Genomic DNA, 6,011 nt, shown 5'->3' on the forward strand with positions numbered 1-6,011 from the left:
TTATTTCTAGTCGGCATTTTCTGTAAGAACTGTTTGTTCATGTATGATAATACACATGGGCTTTGCCTGGCCTGGGCTTCCGGGGCATTAGCCCCAAATCAATTTCCAGTAGCCCCGAATAGTTTCACTCAGCTCAGCTGTATTATTAATGAGGAGACAGGTCACTGTCCGCTGTTAATGGAAAATCACTTAATGCTAATCATGGAGCCATGTTAAATAATAAGCCATATAAAGTTACGCCTTTCAGGAGAAACAGCCAATCAGCTTGCTGGTTTTGCAGAGCACGCCCAAGCATCCCCACCGCCTAGCTGGGAGGATTTTTGAGGGTTTTTGAGTCCTTGCACCGGATTTAAGCGCTGATGATAAAACATATCTGGATATACTGCGATTTTTCTAATAGAAAGGTAGCTGAACTAACCATGTAAACTGTGATATGTTTCTGATAGCTGGTTAAAAAAAATTGTCTCTGAATCAAAACACACAAATCAAGGTTTGAGAAAACAAAACTTTATATGTTTAACTTGCCCTGATGTACCTGATCAGCCAGTAACTGTTTCATTTTCAAATGAATACTGTGTGTTTATTAATTTAGGATTGCTCTCTCCTCTCATCAGTATCAGTTCCGGGGATCTGGTGCAGATTAATCACGAAAATTGAATTAGAATAGAAACTATTCTGTTGACCAATCAGTGCTCTTTGCCAGGACTTTTGTATTAGTTTGTTACAAAGATTAAAATGGCTTTAAATATATGCAGTTTATTGTCATTAGCTTAGTGCTCAACATGCTAGAATCCCATACAAAATTCAGATTATCATTTGTGTTTTTGTTTTGACTCACTTTTGATACTTAAAGTATTTGTCATTTATTCTTTGCAATGTTCTAAGATATGTTAAAGCAAAACATGATTTTTAAATATACGATTTAGTAGAAGTTCTTTATTTTTGAGCCACCTTTGTTCTTTATTTGAACTTTGGAATCTGTTTATTTAGTTTTTTATTTTTAAGGCTAAATGGTGTAAGCTCTGATATGGTGAAAGGTCTGTGCTCTCTCTAGATTTATGTATCGATTAAATATGTTCTGCCCAAATTCAAAATAAAGAATTCATACATCCAGTCTCACTCTCTCCATTCATTTATTTTGTTTTGAATTTTATGGTTTACAATTATGATTATGATCCTAATTAAAATTGTGGTTGATTTACAGTTGTAGACATGTTGGATTGTTCATGAGGATCTTGTTCTGTTTAAAAGATACATTTTATTTTCCTAAAATTATTTTAATAACCTTGAAATTTTACCACAACTAGGTGAACAGCTTAAGCTTTACCGCCACTAAATATGGAGACAGTATGAAAAATATTAAGTGAAATTAATATCATTAATTGCTGAACATGCAGCAAATATCTGAAAATAAAGCAGGGTTATCTCATGATGACTGTTCAATAGTAAAGACGCACAGACACGCCCTAAATTAAACTGGATGGTGTGCAGTTGATAGATCACCTAAAGATCTGCAGAATAGAGCAGAGAGTTCAATCAGAGTAAATCTTACTGTGTTTGTGTAAGAGCTGCTCCAGAGCTGAGCAGCTTCTGCTCACCAGAGGGAGACAGCTGATAGCCTCTGTAGACAATCAAGCCTAATCAGAATCACCTGCCTTTAAAAGAGGGGAAACACAAACCACAGTTAGTTGTGTGTTTGTGTGTGTGAGTTTGTATGAGTGTGTGTGAATGATTTCACAATCAACCAGAAGTTCTGCAATTGGACTTTGAGGGTAAATCTGGATCATAGTAGTTTTGGTTCCTCTCAGTGGTAAACAGAGCTGACATCTGGAACTTTAATTTGATGGGGTTCATTTAATAGAAGTTAAATTGTTTGGCTTTTTACAATTGATGTTGTGGCAAAGTAGCTTTACAGAAATGTGATCGCAGGACAGAGAATCAACATACAACACAGAACCTCCAATGAGCAATGGAGGCAGGGAAAAAAATCACATGTACCTCATTACACTCACATGTACTCACATATTAAAACTAATATATAAGGGGGGACCCATCCTCCTTTGGTCAGAGCTTATAAATGAACGTTAAAGTCTTTATAAATCCATACAGGTCTAATATATTTAGGTGAATAGCCACACCAGCAGTGGAAGCAGATCGAAAATTCCTAGACAGAGTTCATATAATATTGGATGTAATCGGTAGTGGAGAGTGAGCACTTAGTTCGAAGCAGGTGGCAAAATCTGGACGATGGGCTGCTGATCTGTGCGGTATCGGGTCAGACAGGTGGGCAGTCAGTAACTCGGAGGAAGGCAGAGAGATTGAATTAGCTTTAACTAGATTTATGGAGAACAAAATATGCAACATTATTAAAGAGTGACTAATAACTCAGGCAGATCTGAATAAAACAGCCTAACTAAAGGAAGAGAGCCAGAAGGTAACATGGACACGGAGGCACATTGTGATCTAAGTAAACGCAGTGGTTCATAATAGCTGCACATATTATTTAACCTCCCTGAACGTGACCGCAGGAGGAAAATTGATGGCAAATCAAAGAGACAGATCATAAGAATGGAACAAAAGAGCTCAGAAAGAACTTAAAGCTCAAGGAACAACAGAGAAAGATTGCACCATCCGTTGTTGTTTAAGCGAAAGTGGACTTAATGAGAGACAAAAAAAAAAGCCTGAAAAAAGACTGAAATATGAGAAACCTCATGTTGACAAGACACAAAGCTTATTCGAGAATGTCTTAGTGACAGATGAGACAAAAATTTAACTTTTTGCCTTATTTTTATAATATAATTTTTTTAAATAATTCTGTTGAAGCATGGTTTAAAAGCAATGTCAATATAATTCAAATAACAAAAACCTGAGTAAATTTTAACAAATCTGTGAATTTCATTTGTAATTAAAGTAAAAAAAAAATCTATTCAAATCAACCTGGCCCTGTATGAAAACATATTTGCCCCTAAACTTAATAACCTGGTTGTGTCACACTCGGAGGCAGCAACTGCAGTCAAGCTTTACTGATAACTGACAACGAGTCTTTCACATCTCTGTGGAGGAAATTAGGCACAGTCTTCTTTACAGAATTGTTTTGATTTAAACACGTTGGACGGTTCGGAGCATGAACGTTCTATTTAAATGTATATATCATTTCAGATATGTTAATGTTGACTGATGGAAAAGACAAAGTACACTCAACAAAAACAGGATAATACCCATGATAATAATATAGCTTTTTAATACCCTTGATTTAGAACTCAAAATAACCATATTATTAATGCAACCCCAAGGGAGTCAGAACTAAAATCTATATGTATATGTATATATGTATATATGTGAAGCAACATATTGGGCGTTTCACACTAATGAGGAAGTGAAAACCACTTTCTTTCACACTATTTTTCGCCACACTTTCTTACAGTATTTTCTCAAGACTAATACACACTAGAGAACATTATAGAATTTTTAAATTCCAGGCTTTTCTATACAGTAATTAAAGCAGCTAATAGTCTCATGTGTAATTTTAGATTCTTAGCTTAAGCCAGTGTTTTTTTGCTAAAACATTAGAAGTTTCTGAGTAGTTTAACATGTAGCTAAATAGTTTTAAAATGGTGTAAAGCTTTTGACTGGGTTGTAAATCTCTAATGAATAAAGCCCTATATTAAATAAATGAAGCTATATATTGTTTAAACTGTTTGATTAACAGCGTACATCCTGCCTACTAGCTGGTGAACACGCCTCCCAGCCACTCATCAGCTGCTACACCGGTGACAGGGAGCGATTTTCAGAGTGCACACAGGGTAATACTCTTCCCAGCTGAGGGTCTTATATCTATGAGGAACACTTTATTGGGGCATCTGTTGAAGTATTGGTACTTCTGAAATCAAATTAAAATTATACAGAGGGAGTTTATCCTGCTTTTGGCATGTCCATGTACTCAGTTTTATCTATTTAATTTAAAATACTTAATGTATTACTTGTTCTAATAATTAAAAGTGTTTTATAATTGCAGCTACTTTAGCCTAATTCAATTAATTACATATAATTCATTACTGTGTCAACAAATAATGCTTGAAACAAGCCAAATATTCTTAAAAAGTGTAATAATAAGCACATCTGAAAATACATACATATATGAGGACTGAGCGCAGATAACATTTAGTTATTATTGGCCAACTGGAAAGATGTTCAATGTAATAATCCGCTCATTTTGATATCGCTCTTACCATTTTATCGTAACACTTATCTCCAAAACAGCAACTTTACAGGAGAGAGAAAAAACCTTGTAAACTTTTAATGGAAGTCAATTTAAAAAGAGTTTATTCCAGGTCATTTTGAAGCATTTATGTTGGTCCGTTTATCAAGAAATTTTGGCACAGTGTAAGAAACAGTTTGTCTGTTCAAATTATGTAGTAAACTAAAAATCGTCAAAAATAGAGATAAGTGTTTTTCGTGGGACAGCGACGATATGATAGATGAGGACCCAGTGTCAAGAACATCATCTTTAAGTTCTTGTGAACATGAGCTAATTCTATTTTATTGGACAGCAGGACATCTGCATACATATTTGCACACATATTTTGAAAAATCATTGATTTTATTAACAGACTGAAATAAATTGTGTTCTAAAATGTGTATATTTAGTTTTATCTGATTTAACTTATTTCCGCGTCTACTCAACAAAGCATGGAATTTTGAATATGAGTCTAAATAAAAAGATCAGCTAAGAACAGGAAAAATGTTAAAATTGGTAAAAGGAAACATTACAGAAAAAGGCAACATATTCATATTCTGTAATATAAAGTAAAAAAAAAGCATGTATGTATTTTGATGGATCATACAGGGCTTGAGCTTCTGTCCATCACAGCCTGTTGTAAAGGCCACCATTTACTCCATATACTGTTTAACACCCTCATCTGTTTATCAGCTTAAGTGTGAAGAGTTTATCACAGCTGAAACCACACCTACATACAAGAGCAGAGAGAATGTTCACACTCGTTTCTGTTCACAGACACATTAACACATCACTGTATCACGTGACTCTGCTCAGTGTAGTGTCGGCCTTCAGTTACCGCAGAAGAGACAGCTTCTAAGTTTGTACTGCTTCTAATAACACTGGTACCTTTTATTTAGGTGATTACATGTAAAACAATGAGATTTGGCAACTGATTCAAACCAGTATGACAGTAATGTTCAACTACCAATATTAACTTTAGTTTTCTTCAGTCTTCCTGAATCAGCTTTGTTTTTTCTGCTGGTTCACTGTCAGTGAGTTTTGTGGTTAATGGAGATCTGGCTGTGTGCCATCAGCTAACTACATGAAATAGTCCATCACTAATATTTCTACAATGTAAATATATATTTGAGGAGGCATGTGCTATTAGTCTTCACACAGCTAGAGTTGGGTGCATTTCTAGTGATAAGGTTGCTCATATGAACAGGGAATGGGTTATTGGCTTTCCAAATTGGTACAAACTTAAATTAAATATATTTAATGATATAAAATATCTAATAAGGATTGTGAACATTTTAGCCTCTTCTGACTCAGTTTGTTTAAGCTGGATTGCTTGATGATACAATGACAGAAACATCATTGCCTGCTGCTGGGTGACTGAGAGAATGTATTGCGTGCAGTGTTAAGACAGGGTAACAGGAAGCTTTGCAGAAAATACATTAATACATCACTGTAGCATGTGACTGCTGCAGAACAGACAGCTTCTTACTTTGTGTATGTTGCTCTGAATATGATTTCTGCTAAATGAGACCAAAGGTGAATTTAATAATTTGGTGAATCCTGGAAAAAGCCAGTAATATGGATTTCCATTTTAACCCCTTATATTAATATTTGGTTTATTTCTTAAAGGTTTAATCAGGGCCTTGTGTGGCTGACTACCACTACCTGTGGGTGTGGCATGTTGTTTCACACATATCTATTTTTTTCTTTAGTGAGAGCTTAAACCGAATCTACATATAAGGCCACTGCTTCGCTTTAGTTAACGCTTTGAGTT

The sequence above is a fragment of the Astyanax mexicanus genome, chromosome 25 (assembly GCF_023375975.1).
Source record: "Astyanax mexicanus isolate ESR-SI-001 chromosome 25, AstMex3_surface, whole genome shotgun sequence".
Taxonomy (NCBI): Eukaryota; Metazoa; Chordata; class Actinopteri; order Characiformes; family Acestrorhamphidae; genus Astyanax; species Astyanax mexicanus.